This window comes from Nicotiana tabacum, chromosome 5 (assembly GCF_000715075.1).
Source record: "Nicotiana tabacum cultivar K326 chromosome 5, ASM71507v2, whole genome shotgun sequence".
NCBI lineage: Eukaryota > Viridiplantae > Streptophyta > Magnoliopsida > Solanales > Solanaceae > Nicotiana > Nicotiana tabacum.
Window position 1 is genome coordinate 142446404 of NC_134084.1, and position 22297 is coordinate 142468700.

Sequence of the window (22297 nt, forward strand, 5' to 3'; positions counted from 1 at the left end):
TATCTATAGCATCTTCTGCCTTTTTTTTTCATCAGGGTGATTTTTAGTCTATTTTTGAGTCTAGGTTTATTTCCAAAGTTTGCTTTTTCTTTTGCAAATGTAGTTTGTAATAGACTGCTTCAATAATAAAGAGTTTGCTTCTTTCACGCTCATTCGTGTTTTCGAACTACGTAATGATCTGATTCACGTGAGTATCGTGATACGTAGGCAATCCTCATCGGATCCGATCGCATTTTATTTTGCTACAAAAAAAAAATATAAAAGAAAAATAAATAAAAAAAAAAAGGGGGGGGGAAAATAAAAGGAAAAATACCGGAATGACGCATGCTCTCGTAGCAGACATATAGTAATCCACTTAATTGTATAGGTGCATCATGCCCTACGTGAGACTAACTATCTGTTATTTGCTGCAAATTAACCGTGCGTTTGTCATTGAGCATATCCAGGGTTTTTGAAAAGACGGTTGGTTTGGTGAAAGTCTGGCCTCGCATTCATACTTCACGAGATCAAGGAGAGGTGCTCAACTACCTGTTGTTAGGACTAGAAGCAATACTCACACTTACTTCACCAGGTCAAAAGGAAGTGTGGAAATGTCTTCGGAAATTCCATTGCAAACAGTCCCCGTCTCTGAGGAGAGCTCAATCTCAGCCGTCCTTACGCCTGAATCCGCAACTGCGGAAGAAAATAGAATCCTACGGCTCCGCATGTTTGAAATGCTGGACGACTGGAGCAATGGGAAAGAGCCGCCAAGTGTCTTCCCCGGATTCCCTGAATTATTCTCCAGGTCAGGTGGGACTTCTAATGTCCCCATAAATTACCCTGCTACCCCATTCGGGTACCCAGCCAACTCCGCTCTCTCCACAGGATCACCTTCTGAGCCTCATCCCCGAATGTCGGCCACTGATGCAAGCATGAACATCTTTACTGCATCACCTTGCCCAGCTACGGCACAGCCTGCCACATACAAGCCAAGCTTTGACGCATCCTCTTTTACATTCCAAGCACCATCGTTCTCAATGGAACCAACCAGGTTCGCTACCAACAATAATCCTCTACCGCCTCAGTGCGAACTCGCACCGGGACAGGATCAGAACCCCAGGATTGCAGAACAAAATGAGATTGCTAAGAGAATGAGAAGCCTTGAACAAAGTTTGAAGAATATGCAAGGGTTGAGTGGACAAAAGAGCGTCTCTTACGCCGATCTGTGCATGTTCCCTCACGTGCACCTGCCAACGGGTTTCAAGACCCCCAAATTCGAGAAATATGATGGGCACGGTGACCCCATTGCACATCTTAAGAAATACTGCAACCAATTGCGGGGAGCCGGCGGAAAAGAAGAACTGCTCATGGCATATTTTGGGGAAAGCTTAGTAGGGATAGCTTCGGAATGGTATATGGATCAGGAAATGTCCCGATGGCATATATGGGATGATCTCGCCAGAGATTTTGTAAAGCAATTCCAGTATAACATCGACATTGCGCCAGACCGAAACTCTCTGTCGAATTTGAAGAAGAAGCCGTCGGAAAGTTTTAGAGAGTATGCTATCAAGTGGCGTGAACAGGCGTCGAGAGTAAAGCCTCCCATGGATGAAGTGGAAATGGTCACTACCTTTCTCCAGGCTCAAGAGTCTGACTATTTCCAAAACATGATGTCGGCCATGGGTAAGCCATTCGCGGAAGCAATCAAGATAGGAGAAATGGTAGAGAATGGGCTGAAAACGGGTCGGATTCTGAGTCAAGCAGCCCTAAGGGCAACCTCTCAGGCCATCCAAAGTGGGTCTGGAGGGACGACAAGGGGGAAGAAGAAGGAAGAAACGGCTATGGCAGCCTCTGAAGCAAGGGAGTATCGTCATCATAGGCCCCATTTTCCGGAAAGGGCCTCACAACACTACTACCCCCACTCAAATGCGGCATATGCTCATCAACCTTATATGGTCATGAATGCCCAACCTTATAACCATTCACCACAACAAGCCAGCCGAGGCCCAGCTCCACCTCCCAGAAATCAGCCTCCTTACCGCAACCACTATAACCCACAACCCCCGCAAAATAACTACCGCCCCCAAGAGCCACCTCGACGGCGGACTTTCACGCCCATCGGTGAGCCATACTCGACTTTGTTCCCAAAGTTGGTTCAGTTGGGTTTCCTACAACCCATCCCTCAAACAAGGCAAAACCCGACATCTCCTTCTTACAAAGCCGGAGTCAGATGCGCCTATCATTCAGGGGCCGAGGGTCATGATACAAACGACTGCTGGTCATTGAAAAGAGTGGTCGAAAATTTGATAGAGCAGGGGAAGATAGTGCTAAGGGACGAAGAGATCCCAAATGTAACTAACAATCCATTGCCCGCTCACAATAATGGGCCGCTGATCGGCATGATTTGTGAAGACAAAGAGTTCGACCCTGCCTTGAAAGCCATAATTGCCATTGTCGACACAGCGAGGAGGCCTGAAACAGACCAGAAATCAGAAAGGGGCGAGGAGGCCAAGGCTGCAGAAAGCAAGCCCGAAAAGAAGGTGGAGAAGAAAGTAGTACCAGCAAAGGGTGGAGTTCTTTACATACCACGAGGTCAAGCCAAGAAGACGCAGAACTTCGGGATCAAAAAAGCAAAACCTATGTACGTGCCAAAAGGGGCCTATGTGGTCCGGGGGACGATTCAACCACCTCGGCTGAACGAGCCAGTGGTTATCGGACGCGTGCCACAAAAGCCAATGACCAACCCGTCCACAGTGCCGTGGAATTATCAAAAGACTTTGGTAACGTATAAAGGTAAGGAGGTCAGGGAAGAACTTCCAGAAAATACTTTCGTTGGAGGGTACTCAAAAACCCAAGAACTGAACAACGCCACACAAAGGCGCTTCCCTCCAAAGGAGCCTGTGAGTGTTGAAGAAGCGGAAGTATTCTTCAAACAGATGAAGATGCCGGATTACGAAGTGATAGACCAGCTGCGCAAGCACCCTGAGCAAGTGTCCATGCTGTCACTATTAATGAGGTCAACCGAGCATCAAAAGATCCTGTTGAAAACCCTGAATGAAGCATACGTACCGGTCGAAACCTCGGTGGAGCAACTAGAGCGGATGACAGAAAGATTCTTCGCCATCAACCAAATCTCCTTCAGCAAGAACGATCTACCCCCGGAAGGAGCCGCACACAACAAGGCATTGCATTTAACAGTCAAATGTGAGGACTACTATGTCAAGCGGGTGATGCTGGATGGGGGATCAGGTGTTGACATCTGCCCGCTCTCCACGCTGCAAAGAATGGAAATTGAGACCGGAAGAATCCGACCCAACAACGTCTGCGTGAGAGCTTTCGATGGTATCAAGAGAGACACCATGGGAGAAATAGACCTGTTGCTGGTCATAGGACCAGTCGAATCTCGAGTCACTTTCCAAGTGATCGACATGGATACATCTTACAATTTCCTCCTTGGCAGGCCTTGGATCCATGCGGCAGGAGCCGTGCCTTCTACTCTTCACCAGATGGTGAAGTTCGAGTATGAAGACCAAGAGATCGTGGTCCATGGAGAAGATGAACATGCCATTTATCGGGACCCATCTATCCCGTATCTTGAACCAAGAGAAGGGAGTGAGCATACGGTCTATCAAGCTTTCGAGGTGGTATTGGCAGAGCAGCACGAAGAGGGAGTACCTTGCCCCCAGCCTTTCTTGTCTAACGCTTCGGTTATGGTGGCCAAAGAAATGATCCGACACGGATTTAGGCCAGGGAAGGGGCTTGGACGAAATCTTCAGGGAACGACGGAACCCATTACTTTACCAGTCGTCAAGAAACCTTTTGGACTAGGTTTCAAACCTACTCCAGCAGACGAAAAATGGGCAAAGAAAAGGAGAAATGAGGGCTGGAAGTTGCCTCAACCACTGCCGGATTTACATGCGACTTTTGTCAGGCCAGGGTACACTGAAGAAGAAGAAGATGAGGTCTGCACAGTTGAGGAAATCGAGGAAATATGTGGGGCAATGAGGGAAATGCTCTACGAGGTCCACATGGTTCAACCAGGCGAAGGCACGAGCACTGCTGAGATGATATACATGGGGCCAAACGCCGAGCTCCAAAACTGGGAGATCACGCCAGTCCCAACTAGACGGAAGTCCGGGTAGACCTGTCCTGCCACCTTTCCTGTATCACAAGTTATCTCCGGGACATAACTTGAACGTTTTCTTCTTTTCGTTTGTTATTCCGAATTCCTAGTTGTAAACGTTGTTGTCTTCCAATTTTCAAAAGAAAATAATAAAAAAAAAAAATCATCATTGCTTTCCTATTCTTTCTTTCGTCCTGATTTCATTACTTTTCCTCTTATCTTCCTTTTCAGTCCTAATAATGCGGCCTTAAATATGACATGCTTGCGGACTTCACGCCCAGGTCACAATGAGCTATTTAATTGCGAATTAATGAATCCAGAACCAGAATATGATGCGGAAGAGGCTTTTAGGGAGATAAACCGAGAGTTGGAATATTTCGAGAATAAACCTAAGCCGAATCTGAATGACACTGAACCGGTAAATTTAGGAACCCCGGAAGAAATCCGGGAGACCAAGATAAGCATTCACACGGACAAGAAAACGCGAGAGGCGATAATTCAACTTCTTCTTGAATTTAAAGACGTGTTTGCTTGGTCATATGATGACATGCCGGGACTAGGTGTCGATCTAGTGGTTCACAAATTGCCGATTCATCCTGATTGTCCTCCGGTTCAACAAAAGCAACGAAAGTTCAAAACCGAGGTCAGTGACAAAATTAAAGAGGAGATCACCAAGCAACTGAAAACAGGAGTGATCCGGGTAGTCCAATACACAACATGGTTGGCGAATGTGGTTCCAGTACCAAAAAAGGACGGGAAAACTCGGGTATGCGTAGATTACCGAGATTTGAACAGAGCAAGTCCTAAAGATAATTTCCCGCTGCCCAACATCCACATCCTCGTTGACAATTGCGCCAAGCACGAGATACAGTCTTTCGTAGATTGTTACGCTGGATATCATCAGGTATTGATGGATGAAGAGGATGCCGAGAAAACTGCCTTCACCACGCCTTGGGGCACCTACTGTTATCGGGTCATGCCATTTGGTTTAAAGAATGCTGGGGCTACTTACATGAGGGCCATGACCGCCATTTTCCATGACATGATGCATCAGGAAATAGAGGTGTACGTGGACGATGTTATAGTCAAGTCCAGGACGCAGGATAACCACATCCAAGACTTGAGGAAATTCTTCGAGAGGCTAAGGAAGTATGACTTGAAGCTAAATCCAGCCAAATGCGCTTTCGGAGTTCCGTCAGGTAAACTTTTGGGTTTCATCGTAAGCAGGAGAGGTATCGAGCTAGATCCGACTAAGATAAAATCTATCAAAGATCTACCTCCCCCAAGAACGAAGAAAGACGTGATGAGTCTTTTGGGCAGGCTGAACTACATCAGTCGGTTTATTGCCCAGCTGACAAGCACGTGTGAGCCCATATTCAAGTTGTTAAGAAAGGATGCGGCGATTAAGTGGACAACGGAGTGTCAAGAAGCCTTTGATAAAGTCAAAGAGTACCTTTCGAATCCCCCAGTCTTGGTCCCTCCCGAACCAGGAAGGCCACTTTTCTTGTATCTGACAGTCTTGGAGAACTCCTTCGGCTGCGTCCTGGGGCAACACGACGTGACCGGGAAAAGGGAACAGGCGATCTACTACCTGAGCAAGAAATTCACCAGCTACGAGGCCAAATACACTCTGTTGGAGAAGACATGCTGCGCTCTCACATGGGTTGCTCAAAAGCTGAGGCATTATCTCCAAGCACACACTACATTCCTCATAAGCAGGTTGGATCCCTTGAAATATATATTTCAGAAACCAATGCCTACTGGGAGACTGGCTAAATGGCAAATCTTGCTTACGGAGTTCGACATAGTTTATATCACTCGCACGGCAATGAAAGCCCAGGCGTTAGCAGATCATTTGGCCGAAAACCCGGTCGATGAGGAATACCAGCCATTGGATACCTATTTTCCAGATGAAGAGGTAAACACCGTAGAAGCGATCTCGGAGGAAGCTCATGTTTGGAAGATGTTCTTTGACGGAGCCGTGAATGCCAAGGGTATAGGGATCGGGGCAATTTTGATCTCACCTGCCGGTCAGCATTATCCCGCCACAGCTAGACTTCGTTTCTTCTGCACAAATAATACAGCTGAATATGAAGCCTGCATTATGGGCATACATATGGCAATCGATCAGGATGTCAAAGACTTACTGATTATGGGAGACTCTGACCTGATCATCCGGCAAGTTCAAGGCGAATGGGAAACTCGGGATGTCAAACTTATCCCATACCGACAACATGTGGAGGACCTCAGCAAGCGCTTTAACTCAATAGAATTCAGGTATATTCCGAGGTTTCACAATGAACTGGCAGATGCACTTGCTACTCTGGCTTCTATGCTACCCTACCCGGGCAACGCCCACGTCGATCCTTTGGAAATCCAAATCAAGGAAAGACACGGTTACTGCAGTGTAATCGAGGCGGGATCAAATACGCAGCCTTGGTACCATGACATCAAGAAATTCTTGAAGACGCAAGAATACCCCGAGCATGCAACTGGAGATCAAAAGAGGACCATTAGGCGACATGCAAGTGGTTTCTTTTTGAGCAGTGAATTGTTATATAAGAGGACTCCGGACCTCAATCTCTTAAGATGTGTCGATATCGAGGAAGCAAGAAAGATCATGCACGAAGTACACGCAGGTGTATGTGGACCTCACATGAACGGGTATGTCTTAGCGAAGAAGATCCTTAGAGCAGGTTATTACTGGATGACCATGGAAAAGGATTGCTTTAGCTTTGTCCGGAAGTGTCATCAGTGTCAGGTGCACGGTAATTTGATTCATGCACCTCCCACAGAACTGCATCCCATGTCCGCACCTTGGCCATTTGTCGCTTGGGGCATGGACGTCATTGGACCAATTGAACCAAAGGCTTCGAATGGACACAGGTTTATACTGGTTGCCATCGATTACTTCACAAAGTGGGTAGAGGCTGTCACTCTCAAGTCGGTCACCAAGAAAGCTGTAGTGGATTTTGTACACTCAAATCTTATCTGTCGCTTCGGCATTCCTGCGACTATCATTACAGATAATGCAGCAAACTTGAACAGTCACTTGATGGGAGATGTGTGCGAGCAATTCAAGATAACACACAGGAATTCCACTCCTTATCGGCCAAAAGCCAATGGTGCTGTAGAAGCTGCAAATAAAAACATCAAGAAGATTTTGAGGAAAACAATACAAAGTTCCCGACAGTGGCATGAGCAGTTACCTTTTGCGTTATTGGGGTATCGCACTACGGTGCGCACATCGGTGGGAGCGACTCCTTATCTTTTGGTTTATGGAACCGAGGCCGTAATACCGGTAGAGATAGAGATTCCTTCACTTCGAATCATTGTCGAAGCAGAAATCGAGGACAGCGAGTGGGTTAAGACTCGACTGGAGCAATTGACGTTGATTGATGAAAAGCGGATGGCTGCAGTTTGTCACGGACAGTTATACCAACGAAGGATGGCCCGTGCTTACAACAAGAAAGTCCGACCTCGGAATTTCGAAGTAGGACAATTGGTACTGAGGCGTATTCTGCCGCATCATGAAGAAGCAAAAGGAAAGTTTGCCCCAAATTGGAAAGGCCCATACATTGTGAGGAAGATACTGCCGCGGGGAGCATTGTATTTAGGTGATATCGAAGGAAATGACCCCGACACAGCAGTAAATGCAGATGCAGTCAAGAGGTACTACGTCTAAATCATACTCCGGTGGTCCTGACACATTCGAAAATGGCAAAGGTTTTATTCCCCACTACTCCCTAAACACTACCCAATCCTCTCAAAAAAAAAAAAAAAAAAAAAAAACATTGATTGAGGCCTGAACTACGTTTGACTTGATTCCGAAAGGATACGTAGGCAGCCTCTCCCTGAGGTTCAGTCACACCAACAACAAAATCCCATTCACCCTGAAATGGAAAACCGGGGCATGTCAGACACTTAAGAAGTTTAGTATCAGCTACCTCTCTTTACCAGGTACAAGCCTTCAAATCAATTACCAAAGATGGTGGGAAACCAATAAGCATCACAAAAGGAAACCAGCACACCCTGAGTTGAGAGAAATAAAATGAGAGAGTCTCGGCGGTGAAAACCTTCGGGCACCACGAGGCGACGGGAGAAGAGAAACCAAAATGAGAGAGCTTGTTTAGTAAAAACTCGCAAAGAGTGCTATCAAGCGACGACAGGAAGAGAAATGAGAGAGGTCAGCCAGCGAAAACCCGCAAAGGGCGCTGTTGGCCGAAAAGGAATGACGCCACCCCAAGAAGGTCTCGGCAAAGTTCCACCAGTTTTGGAACCACAGATCTGTTCTGGTCTAGGAAAACGCAAGTTCATGGAAGGTCAGACGTCCAGTCCAAAAGGCATGTCATGTCATTTAAAGCCAACATTATCTTCCTCAGATAAGTCTTTCTCTCCCCGAAAAGGGTATTTCTTTTCTGATTTGTTTTCCCCTTTTGTTTCTTTTCGAATCCCTTTCGCATTTTAACCCCGAGTTCAAGACACACCGGAAAGGGTAGGTGGCATGGTTTGTTTACATGGAATCCCGTCTCAGGAAGGAAAGCACCTCATCTCGTTGATATGATTACCCAAGCATGATGAATCATGACGTTTGATGGTGTTCCGGAGAAAAGGAAAAGAGAGAAATCTTGAAATCTTCCCCAGCAAGTCCACCTTCGGACAAATCCCCACAGAGTCTCCCCCTGTACAAATCCCAACAGAGTCTTGTACAATCTCCCACAGAATCTCCCCAAATTATAAAATTATAAGAAAAAAAGAAAGAAAAAAATGGAATCTCCCCAGCACATCCCAGCGGGTCCTTTGGTAGACATCCCCAACAAGCTTACCCCAACAAATTCTAGAAATCCCACTTTGAAATAAATCCCCCAGCATGCCCATTGTACAAAATCCACACAAAGAATCCACTTTGTAAATATTCCCCACAAAGCTTCCCTTTTGTACAAATCCCCACAAAATACCTCCAATAAAACCCCCGTTGAGAACCTCCAAGCAAAACGGGACACAAAAAAAAAAAGAGCCTTACGAGGCAAATCATCACAGAATCTGGAAATACAAGCCTGAGCGGTCCAAAGGGTTTCGGCATATGAATCAAATCAATGGCGGGACTTCACAACAGAAATGAAGACGCAACAAAGCAACTGGGAACGATCGAGGTCACCGAACCGACCGTCATTTCCGAACTAACAATTGTTCTTTATCTGAAAAGTTGAAACAGGTATAATCCAAGACAACCGTGCAAGAAGCAGGTGTCGCCCAAAGAGGAAGGTACAAGAAACATTTTGACAATAAGGAATTCACTCGAAAGGTAAGCTTCCACGAAACTCCCTTTTATCTAAAACAAGAAAACTCAAAAATAGATCGTGTAGTATTCTCGAGCTTTATCCCCAGCCAGTCAGCATTAGGGTTTTAAACCCTAAACTGAACTTTTCCCTTTCAGCCAGCATTAGAGTTTTAAACTCTAAACTGAGCTTTTCCATGCAATCAGCATTAGGGTTTTAAACCCTAAACTGAATTTTCCTTTAGTCAGCATTAGGGTTTTAAACTCTAAACTGAACTTTTCCTTTTAGCCAGCATTAGAGTTTTAAACTCTAAACTGAGCTTTTCCATGCAATCAGCATTAGGGTTTTAAACCCTAAACTGAATTTTCCTTTAGTCAGCATTAGGGTTTTAAACCCTAAACTGAATTTTCCTTTAGTCAGCATTAGGGTTTTAAACCCTAAACTGAATTTTCCTTTAGTCAGCATTAGGGTTTTAAACCCTAAACTGAACTTTTTCCTTTTAGCCAGCATTAGAGTTTTAAACTCTAAACTGAGCTTTTCCATGCAATCAGCATTAGGGTTTTAAACCCTAAACTGAATTTTCCTTTAGTCAGCATTAGGGTTTTAAACCCTAAACTGAATTTTCCTTTAGTCAGCATTAGGGTTTTAAACCCTAAACTGAATTTTCCTTTAGTCAGCATTAGGGTTTTAAACCCTAAACTGAACTTTTTCCTTTTAGCCAGCATTAGAGTTTTAAACTCTAAACTGAGCTTTTCCATGCAATCAGCATTAGGGTTTTAAACCCTAAACTGAATTTTCCTTTAGTCAGCATTAGGGTTTTAAACCCTAAACTGAACTTTTTCCTTTTAGCCAGCATTAGAGTTTTAAACTCTAAACTGAGCTTTTCCATGCAATCAGCATTAGGGTTTTAAACCCTAAACTGAATTTTCCTTTAGTCAGCATTAGGGTTTTAAACTCTAAACTGAATTCTCTTTAGTCAGCATTAGGGTTTTAAACCCTAAACTGAACTTTTTCCTTTTAGCCAGCATTAGAGTTTTAAACTCTAAACTGAGCTTTTTCCAATGCAATCAACATTAGGGTTTTAAACCCTAAACTGAATTTTCCTTTTAGTCAGCATTAGGGTTTTAAACCCTAAACTGAACTTTTTCCTTTTAGCCAGCATTAGAGTTTTAAACTCTAAACTGAGCTTTTCCATGCAATCAGCATTAGGGTTTTAAACCCTAAACTGAATTTTCCTTTAGTCAGCATTAGGGTTTTAAACCCTAAACTGAACTTTTTCCTTTTAGCCAGCATTAGAGTTTTAAACTCTAAACTGAGCTTTTCCATGCAATCAGCATTAGGGTTTTAAACCCTAAACTGAATTTTCCTTTAGTCAGCATTAGGGTTTTAAACCCTAAACTGAATTTTCCTTTAGTCAGCATTAGGGTTTTAAACCCTAAACTGAATTTTCCTTTAGTCAGCATTAGGGTTTTAAACCCTAAACTGAACTTTTTCCTTTTAGCCAGCATTAGAGTTTTAAACTCTAAACTGAGCTTTTCCATGCAATCAGCATTAGGGTTTTAAACCCTAAACTGAATTTTCCTTTAGTCAGCATTAGGGTTTTAAACCCTAAACTGAACTTTTTCCTTTTCAGCCAGCATTAGAGTTTTAAACTCTAAACTGAGCTTTTCCATGCAATCAGCATTAGGGTTTTAAACCCTAAACTGAATTTTCCTTTAGTCAGCATTAGGGTTTTAAACTCTAAACTGAACTTTTCCTTCTAGCCAGCATTAGAGTTTTAAACTCTAAACTGAGCTCTTCCATGCGATCAGCATTAGGGTTTTAAAACCCTAAACTGAATTTTCCTTTAGTCAGCATTAGGGTTTTAAACCCTAAACTGAACTTTTCCCTTTCAGCCAGCATTAGAGTTTTAAACTCTAAACTGAGCTTTTCCATGCAATCAGCATTAGGGTTTTAAACCCTAAACTGAATTTTCCTTTAGTCAGCATTAGGGTTTTAAACTCTAAACTGAACTTTTCCTTCTAGCCAGCATTAGAGTTTTAAACTCTAAACTGAGCTCTTCCATGCGATCAGCATTAGGGTTTTAAACCCTAAACTGAATTTTCCTTTAGTCAGCATTAGGGTTTTAAACCCTAAACTGAACTTTTTCCTTTTAGCCAGCATTAGAGTTTTAAACTCTAAACTGAGCTTTTCCATGCAATCAGCATTAGGGTTTTAAACCCTAAACTGAATTTTCCTTTAGTCAGCATTAGGGTTTTAAACCCTAAACTGAATTTTCCTTTAGTCAGCATTAGGGTTTTAAACCCTAAACTGAATTTTCCTTTAGTCAGCATTAGGGTTTTAAACCCTAAACTGAACTTTTTCCTTTTAGCCAGCATTAGAGTTTTAAACTCTAAACTGAGCTTTTCCATGCAATCAGCATTAGGGTTTTAAACCCTAAACTGAATTTTCCTTTAGTCAGCATTAGGGTTTTAAACCCTAAACTGAACTTTTTCCTTTTAGCCAGCATTAGAGTTTTAAACTCTAAACTGAGCTTTTCCATGCAATCAGCATTAGGGTTTTAAACCCTAAACTGAATTTTCCTTTAGTCAGCATTAGGGTTTTAAACTCTAAACTGAATTCTCTTTAGTCAGCATTAGGGTTTTAAACCCTAAACTGAACTTTTTCCTTTTAGCCAGCATTAGAGTTTTAAACTCTAAACTGAGCTTTTTCAAATGCAATCAGCATTAGGGTTTTAAACCCTAAACTGAATTTTCCTTTTAGTCAGCATTAGGGTTTTAAACCCTAAACTGAACTTTTTCCTTTTAGCCAGCATTAGAGTTTTAAACTCTAAACTGAGCTTTTCCATGCAATCAGCATTAGGGTTTTAAACCCTAAACTGAATTTTCCTTTAGTCAGCATTAGGGTTTTAAACCCTAAACTGAACTTTTTCCTTTTAGCCAGCATTAGAGTTTTAAACTCTAAACTGAGCTTTTCCATGCAATCAGCATTAGGGTTTTAAACCCTAAACTGAGTTTTCCTTTAGTCAGCATTAGGGTTTTAAACCCTAAACTGAACTTTTTCCTTTTAGCCAGCATTAGAGTTTTAAACTCTAAACTGAGCTTTTCCATGCAATCAGCATTAGGGTTTTAAACCCTAAACTGAATTCTCTTTTAGTCAGCATCAGGGTTTTAAACCCTAAACTGAACTTTTTTCCTTTTAGGCAACATTAGGGTTTTAAACCCTAAACTGAATTCTTCCTTTGTTTGGCGTAAGGGTTTTAAAACCCTACACTGAACCTTTCCCCAGCTAGTCGATATTAGGGCTCCAACCCTGAACTGAGCACGCATATCCTCTTTCATCAATTTTATGAACTTCCTGGTGAATAAGTAACGAAATTTTCCTAGTGGAACTGGGGCAGAAAATTTCGTTTGTTTGTTTCTTTTCTCCCACAGGTCTGACCTCGAGCCACATGGATCGAAATGACCCACGAGATAAATCCCAGTTCGGAATCAAAGAAGAAAAAGACAAAAAGAGATATCCCGAGATATCAGAGTAAAGGGAAAGCAGATCGACTCCAACATTCGACTAAGGTCTTGACCTCTGCCGGTCACATTTTATTCGGTATCCTGGGGATTAAAAAACAAGTCGCCGCAACTCGCAAGCATCAAGATTCAGATCAGAGTCTACAAGCAGAATCAGCTAAGACCCAAGATCAAGTCGTAAAAGAATCATAGATAGGAATCTTGTAACTAGCAGTTGACATACATAAAAGTAGTTAGTTCAGTTTCCAATTTTCGCTTGGTTGTAATAAGGCGGTCAGTGACGTAGCAGTGACAACAGCAGCAGCAGTAGCGGCAAGCATTGCAGTCCCACGGTAGCCCCAGCTACCAAAACTTCTCGAACTACATTGACCTGATTCCTGTTTAGCCCAGGATATGTAGGAAATCTCTGAAGCAAGATTCGGTCAGATCTTTCAAAAAATGCTTCATACGGAGTGGTCTATAGGCAAAAATCGCTCATACACGCTCACTTGATCTTTGCACGAAAACCCTTCGTGTTTCCGAACAAAGAGGGGCAGCTGTGAGCACGTGATTTTTGCTTCACACGACAATCGCTCCAAAAAAAAATAAAAAAATATATAATTGGCCCCGCTGTACAATTTCGGATTTCTGTGCGGCACCTTGTGGATTTATTTGTGATTTTGGCCCATTCTTATTTATTTACTTTATTAAAATAAAATTCAAAAAATATATATGTGTCCTGCGTAATTCAAACCGTAATTCGGTCATTAAATAGAAAATCGTGAATAGGCATTTTTCGTCCATGATTTTGTTTGGTTTGACTTTACCGGTTTTGAAATACTTTAGTATGTGCGCAAATAATTATATTTGAGTGTGTATTTAATTTTAATTTGATTTTTTTTAGTTTTGTTTTAAAATAAATAAGAAAAGAAATAAAAATAAAAAATAAAAAAAAAGAGAGAAAGAAAAGGCCCTTCCGGACTTGGGCCAATTTGTTAAAATTGGCCCAACGAACTCAGCCCAAGCGGACAGCCCAAGCCACCAGTCCAAACAGCCCACCCCCAGGCCATGAAACGACGTAGTTTAACACCAAAGCTACGTCGTTTCGATGCCAACCCATCACAACCGTTTAAACCAAGCCGATCCAACGGTCCAAGATCAATCCCCATAACCCACCAATAAACCCGACCCGTCTCACCCGGACCGACCCTAACCCTTCACCCTTGGAACGACGTCGTTCCCTGTTAGCCGAAGGATCCTGGCCCTTCATCTCGTCTCATCCAACGGCCAGGATCCATTTGCCCACTAACTATATAAGTACATAACACTACCCTACCCCCCTATCCAATACCCCAGCTGCTTCGTCTCCCCAAACGAACAGCCCTAAAACCCTAGCCGCCTCTGCATACTTCCGCCATGAAAGCCGGCGGCATGGATGCCGGTGACCTTCCCTTGAACACCATAGGACCCCCAGGCCATCCTGAACCCAAATCTACCAACCCCATGTTTCGAATCACCCCCCAGGTCCTCGAATCTTCATTCGAAGATTCGAGTCAAAACTCGATCTGACCCAACCAACCCCAGTTTTGTACCAGATACTCCCCAGACCCCCTCGTGACCGAACCATACTTGGTTTGGTCCGAATCTAACCAGGGAAACATGAATCCCGGATCTGAGTTTTGGAACTTTGTAGTTCCTCGTCACTAGTTCATACCCGTTCGAGCCAAAGAAATTAAGGTCCAAGGGACCTTAATCGAAGTGTTTCTCATCTGAGAAACACTTCGATTAAAGTCCGTTCAGCCTTAAGAAAGTCTGTCCAAGTCCGGTTCAAGGTTTCCGATTTTTCAAGATTTGAGGTGAGTCTGCCTTCTTCCCTTATTTGTTTGGTCCATGTGAGGGATTAGATGTCTGTTCATGTTTTGTGTCAATTTGTGTTTTGAATTTTTATCAACTTTTGTTCGTCCACTCTGTTTGAACATCTGTGTTTGTCTGAATCCTTCTCCTCCTATTCTGATACGGCATGCGTATTGGTTGTATTCCAATTTGTACTAACTAACTGATTCCTCGGATGCACCATTCTATTTTAATCAGTATAAGTCGAGTCATGTGTCCCATACTTCTGAATGTTTGATTTTCGGCTACGATTGTGTACGATAATGCTAATATAGTCGAGTCGACATGAGTCGTCAATTAGTTTCAACTATCTGAGCATAGCAAAGCGATTTGTTTCTGTCGAACATTTTTTTTTTTGAATCAATTGAGAAACAATTTTGTTTACTTATAGCTGTTGATTTAGATCAGTAATGTAAAAGGGATGTTTGGTTAAAATGCTGAATTGGATGGCATGTGCACTCCTGCACAACATTTGCATTGGTGCACCTCATGTGCATTGGTGCTCCTCATGTGCTTTGTGCACAACCTGTGGCCTGCATAAAGGTCCTTGTTTGATTTTAAAATGTTTTGACAGCATATGCTATCCTACTGCCCATACTTGGCTTTAGTTTAAAGAAGTGTTTAAACCTTTTAAAAGTAAAATCTGCCAGGGAATGTTGATGGGGTTTAATATTTAATTAGCTAAAGTTTGGAATTGAAAATAGAAGGCACATGGGAAGGGTACTGGATTTCTGAAAACAGGCTGTTTAAAAAAGAGTAGGATAGGGACTTATAAAAGGGGAGATAAAAACATTGGGAAAGGAGGATCTGAGATTAGGACACAGGGATTAGAGAAGAAACACACACACACTGTGAAGATAGAAAGAAAAGAGAGAGTTGACAGAAATAGAAAGGGAGCAAGAAAGAGGAAAAACAGATTAGGAAATCAAAAATTTGGTCTTGTTTGTCTGAACTTCATCTATTGTCAATACATTAAGCAGTGTTGCTTCTTCTAAAATCCCATCGAGATTATTGTTAGTGTTTTGTGGCATTTGGTATATTCCGGAATTGGATTGTCTGAAGCATTGTTGCTATCACACTGTGTGCTATTTCGTTTGGCTGTCATTTTCCTTCAACTCTAGTTCCACCTCGCATCAGAATCCTTTTCTTTTATGCTGTTCTGTTTGTTGTTGCTATTCTGCTCACTGTTGTTGCTGCCCTGTCCTGCTGCTACTACTAGTCCTGCTTCTTTCTGCTGCTGATTTCCACATCTTCTTCTTCTTCTCCTTTGCATTTTCAGCATTTCCAGGTACACATTTCAAGTCCCATATTGATGTAATTAAAATAGTTGGAAAGCATGAAATGAAAAGAGGTTGAAGAAGTTCAAGTATTTGTCGTAGTATTCATAATACATTAACAGGCCTGTGAAAGTTGATTTAGCTTATGATTCAACAGTTCGAAAGTATGTATTGATATTTGACTGAGTTTACCCTGTTGTATTTTAATTCTGTAGTTGTTTGTCAGTAGGGGCATGTATATTTCGACTCTGTACAATACTGTTCTTGTTTCATTTAGTTTTTGTTTAGTTAAGACTAGTCCACATAAGTTTAGTTAAGTTAAACTCGAGAAGTGCTCGGATTAAGTGTTGTATTTCGTTTAGCTCGTACATGATTCCTTGCCAAACTAAAGTACTTTACTTTGCTAGTTATCCTTTAATCTAGTCCAAATAAGTTCAGTTTAGTTCAACTCAAGAAATGTTCGGATTAGGTATTGCATTTCATCAATCTCGTATGTAGTCTTTTGTTCGACTGAAACGTCCTCGCAAGGCATGGCGTTTTTACTTTATAAGTAGTTAATCAGAAACTGACAAAATCCGGATTAGGCAAAAGCCTATAATTGAATTAGCATGTACTTTTTCTTCTAGTTTTAAAGACAAATGCATTAGAAATGTAGCCATTTTAGGATATCCTTTTCTAAAATAGAGATGAGCCTCGCCAAATAAAGATGCAAAATTGCGGGGCCCTCAATAAATAACCATGATAATTATTCAGAATTCAAGATAGGCCATTTAATAAATTTCGTGGCCTTATACAAAGATAATAACGCGTTAGACTCTGTTGGCGCGGTTTAATTAAATCGCATTCTTAAATTCGGGTGCACATTGATGTGACCCAAATCCGAATCTCAACAAAGTCAAAATGTGTTAACAACTACGGGCGCATTGATTGTGACGTGGTTCGAGACGCATTTTCACGATGTTGCAATTCTATAAAATAAATGATAATAATAAAAGCGGTTTAAACTTAATAAAAGCACGTAAGTCATAACATGTATTTAAATCAGATATTTAGCCATTATAACAATTTAAGCGACCGTGCTAGAACCACGGGATTCGAGGGTGCCTAACACCTTCCCTCGGGTCAACAGAATTCCTTACTTAGAATTTCTGGTTCGCAGACTTCACTTGGAAAAGTCGAAAATTTCCTCGATTTGGGATTCAAGATAAACCGGTGACTTGGGACACCAAAAACCAAACCTTTCCCAAGTGGCGACTCTGAATTAAATAAATAATCCCATTTCGAATATTGTCACTTAAATTGGAAAAACTCCACCCGCGCATCTAACCCTTCGGGGCAGGGCGCGCAAAAAGGAGGTGTGACAGTGCATCATGGTTCATCCAAAAGATATTCAAAGCAAAAAACTACTTTGATGCTGCTGGTTTTACAGAAGAAGATGTACAACAGATGGAGAGATTCTCTCTGAGACAAATATACAAAGCCATGCGAGGAGAGTTTCAGCAGATGACATGGAGGAAACTAGTGTGCAACAATCAAGGATTGCCCAAGTGGGTATTCATACTACGACTTGCAATGCAAGACATGTTAGCGACAACAGAAAGACTAGCAAGATGAAGGATTATTTCAGATCAAACATGCTCACTGTGTCAAAGAGAAAATGAAACATTGCAACACCTATTCTTCGACTGTTAAATCTCAGGAACTATATGGCAGCAACTATTGAATTGGCAAGGTATACAGAGAACAAAGAAAGCTTGGCAGGAGGAATTGAAATGGTTAGAACATGTTGGCAAAGGGAAGAGTGGATGGGCAACAGTATGCAAAATGACATTAGCAGCTGCAATTTAACTACCACATTTGGCAAGACAGGAATAATGTGATATTCCAGAAGAAGAGATCAGCCAATGTCATTCTACGATCGATCATTCAGAAAATACATGCCAGGGCCACCTTATTCTCTAGGCTAGGACGAACCATATCGTCACTAAACTGGTACCCTGATGTAGGATAGAAGATAATAGAAGCAGGACTCAGGAGATGGAAAGTAGCACAGTTTTAGGTAACTCCCAACTGGGGCTTCATGTCTAGTAGGAGTACTTATGTTAAAAAGTTAGTTGCAGTTTTGTAAGAATTGTAAATGTTGGTAAATAAAATCCTTTTAATTACCCAAAAAAAGTGCTCATGTTTGGTAATCTAAAAGGATTAAAATACTTAGGGTTATATTTTAAGAGTAATAAGAAGAAAGAATACTCATACTTAATTAAAGAACCATTTGTCTTAAAATCTAATGAGACTTGAACTATATAAAGAAGAAAAATATGACATTTTACCCAAATCATTACTTTCCATCATTTTTTCTCTCATTAATACAACATTAGGAAATAATATCAACAATCATTACAATCCCAGATACTACTTAATTAAGAGCAAAAATTAGCTAGATTCTGCTAATCTTGAATTTTTGTTTTGACATGAACTACAGTATTAATTAGAGTTCTCTACCTCCAAAATAACAGTCCATCTTTCTAACGGCGTATAAGATGGTGTGATGACCCAAAAGGTCATCTCTTGTTTTAAAATGAAACTTTCGTATTCTAAGGCCTTGAAAACCTCATTTAGAGTCATCTCGATTTGCGTGCACAGTCCAGACGCGTAACCGGAAAGCTTAAATATGATAATCTGTGAAAAATGATAAGTTTTGATTATAAAATGAGCTAATTTGACTTCGGTCAACGTTTTGGGTAAACGAACTCGGACTCGTGATTTGACGGTCCAGGAGGGTCCGTAGGAAAATATGGGACTTGGGCCTATGACCGAAATCGAATTCCGAGGTCCCAAGCCCGAGAAATAAATTTTTAAAGGAAATTATTTTCTGGAATTGTTTAAAGAAATTTGAAATGGAATTTGATTAGAACGTGATGGTATCGGGCCCGTATTTTGGTTCCGACGCCCGGTACAGGTCTTATATATGATTTAAGATATTTCTGTGAAATTTGGTAAAAAACGGATGTCATATGACGTGATTCGGACCTAAATTGCAAAATTTAGGTTTAAAGAAGTTTTGGAGAAAATTTCATTGATCTCGAGACTTAATTTGATGTTCATGATGTTATTTTGATGATTTGATTACACGACTAGGTCCATATGATGTTTTTGAGTTTGTATGACATTTGGTTTGGAGCCCTGAGGGCTCAGGTGAGTTTCGAGATATTTTTACACTTAGGAAAAAGTTGCAGATTCAGAGAAGTTGCAGGTCTCTGAAGCCAGGTCTCGCGGTCCGCGGTGGAAGCTTCGCGGCTGCGGTGGGGACTCCGCGACCGCGGTGGGATTTGTGCGGTCCGCGGTGAGCAAGGCCAAGCCTTCGTGGCCGCGCCCGATTTCTTGCGGTCCGCGGTGGAGCTCCACGGTCGTTGTCCTTTTTATGCGGTCCGCGGAGAGGGTCTGAGAGGGGTATAAATAGACGAGATTTTCAGTTATTTTGCACTTTTCAAAAATCCCAAAAACATAAGAGGCGATTTTTCAAACAACTTTTCTTCTCCAAATCAATTGTAAGTCATTGTTAACTAGTTTTCTTCAATCATTAACATCTTTTAGCATGATTTCAACTTCAAATCAATTATTTTCATGGGGAAAATTGGGTGTTTTGGGTAGAACCTAGGTTTTTCAAAAATTGGGGATTTGGACATCGATTTGAGGTCCGATTTTAAAATAAATTACATATTTGAGCTCGTGGGGAAAAGGGTAATCGGGTTTTGGTTCGAACCTCGGGTTTTGACCACGTGGGCCTGGGGGCGATTTTGAATTTTTGGGTATTTTGGAAAACTCATTTTCATGCATTTGAAATTGATTCATTTAGCGTTTATTGATGTAATTAAGTAAATTATGACTAGATACGAGCGAATTGGCGGTGGAATCAAGGGGTAAAGCTATAATTGAACCTTGAGTTGTGTTCGTGGCATCGAGGTAAGTGTTTGGTCTAACCTTAGTTTGAGGGATTAGGAGTTGTGTCCTATTTTCTATTTGCTTCTTGTCGAGTACGACGTATAGGCATGGTGACAAGTATCTATACGTTGGTGTCAAGCATGACCGTGAGTCTTATATTGTGATTTTCATGATTTCGTTGTATTATTCATGCCTTGGTGAAGATTTCTAATTGTTGTATAAAGTTTGTGGAAATAATTGTGACCTATGAACACTAAGGAGTGTTGGCTCAAGTTGTATAGCGAAATTGTGAAAGTATAAGTGACAATTGAACTTTTAGAACATTGGCTCGAGTTGTGAAATGAATTGTGAAAGTATAAGTGATAATCGAACCTCTAGAGCATTGGCTCGAGTTGTGAAGTGAATTGTGAAGTAAAATTGAGAAAGAGAAGGAATCATTATGTTGTCACCCTTGCCGGGCTATTGTTGATTTATTTGTTGTTCCCTTGCTGGGATTTAATTGTTTAATTGTTGTCCCCTTGCCGGGATTTAATTGTTTAACTGTTGTTCCCTTGCCGGGGTCTCTATTACTATTTTGTTTATTCTCTTGCCCCTTTGCTTGTGATTGTTGTTTGGGTGAGGAAGAGTGTTAAAATACGAAGGGTGATGACATGCATTGTTTGTTATTGTGAGGAAAGAGTATAAAGCACGAAGGGTGATGCCGTGCCGCACGACGTACCATTCCGTACCGAATCTATTGATTATATGGTGAGAAAAGAGAGTAAAAGCACGAAGGGTGATGCCGTGCACATTTTGATTATATGATTGTTTTGGTGAGGACGAGAGTAAAAGCACGAAGGGTGATGTCGTGCACATTTTTATTATATAACTGCTTTGGTGAGGCTGAGAGTAAAAGCATGAAGGGTGATGTCGTGCAATTGTTGATTTCTGCTTCCTTGTTGATATTCTAGTTATGTTGTTTCTTTCCTTACATGATGCCTTTCTATTCGGAACTAATATCTTCCCCACAACATGTTTCCCCCTCCCACATTGACTGGTTATTTCTGTATTGTTTTCCTCTGTATATATATATATATATGAACTGCACAGGTTTATTTGGTAGTCTGGTCCTAGCCTCGTCACTACTTCGCCGAGGTTAGGCTAGACACTTACTAGCACATGGGGTCGGTTGTGCTGATACTACACTCTGCACTGTGTGCAGATCCAGGAGCAGCTTTCGGACAGTAGTTGGAGTGCTTCCTTCAGTCCACCCGGAGACCCAAGGTAGACTTGCAAGCGTCCGCAGGCCCTGGCGTCTCCCTCTATCTCTATTTCCTGTTTCATTTCCTTTTGTTCAGAAACAATGTATTGTATTTCTTCAGACCTTGTATGTAGTAACTCTTAGATAGTCTGTTACACCGTGACACCAGGTTTTGGGGTATTTGAGGTTTTAAAAGTTGTAATAGACGTAGCCTTAAGATATATACTTGTTGACTTCCGCTTATTTATTTAAAATTCCGCTTTTATCATATTATCGACTGGTGTTTGTTAAAAGAAGCAAAAATGAAAGTGTAGCAAGTAGTCAAGGTTTGGCTTACCTAACTCCCATTAGTAGGCGCCATCACGACTCCCGAGGGTGGGAAATCCGGATCGTGACAGATGGAGTGTCCAATTTTTTCTAATATGATAATCAAAAAGAGTTTTCTCATTTTCTAAAAGTTTACCATCTAAGAACATATGTAACTTATCCTTATAATCTCCTTTTTCTTGGACCATCTTTTTCACATTTTCAATTGTATAATTACTTGTAACATCTAGTGTAATTTTCCCCCCTTTATAAGTCCTAACAAAAATTGGATAAACTTCTTCTTCTCTATAACCTCCGCGAAGACGCAACACAAGATGGAGAGTGGATTCCTTCTGGATATTGTAATCAGCAAGTGTTCGACCATCCTCGAGTTGTTTTCCAGCAAAAATTAACCTTTGTTGATCTGGAGGAATTCCTTCCTTGTCTTGAATTTTTGTTTTAACATTTATCAATGGTGTCCGAGCTCTCAACCTCGAGTGTAATGGTCTTTCCTGTGAGTGTCTTAACAAAGATTTGCATCTGTATAATTGCATGCAATGAGAAATTAAAGTATTGGACATCACGGAGAATCATTAGTAAATTAAGAGAAGGAAAACTAAAAATCATAAACACTAACTTATGACATGATAACATATGATTAGGAACTAGATCTAAGAAATATAATACTATATATTAAGATCCATATTGAATGGAGCCTTGCAGCAACCGTAAAGTTGTCTCCATATGACCTATAG

General features: G+C 41.5%; 1 pseudogene; it reads right to left on the reverse strand.

The window, feature by feature from the left end:
- The window catches only part of LOC142181007 (polyubiquitin-like), a 37454-nt pseudogene extending 15372 nt beyond the window's left edge, over positions 1-22082 (reverse strand).
- Positions 22083-22297: the final 215 nt, after the last annotated feature.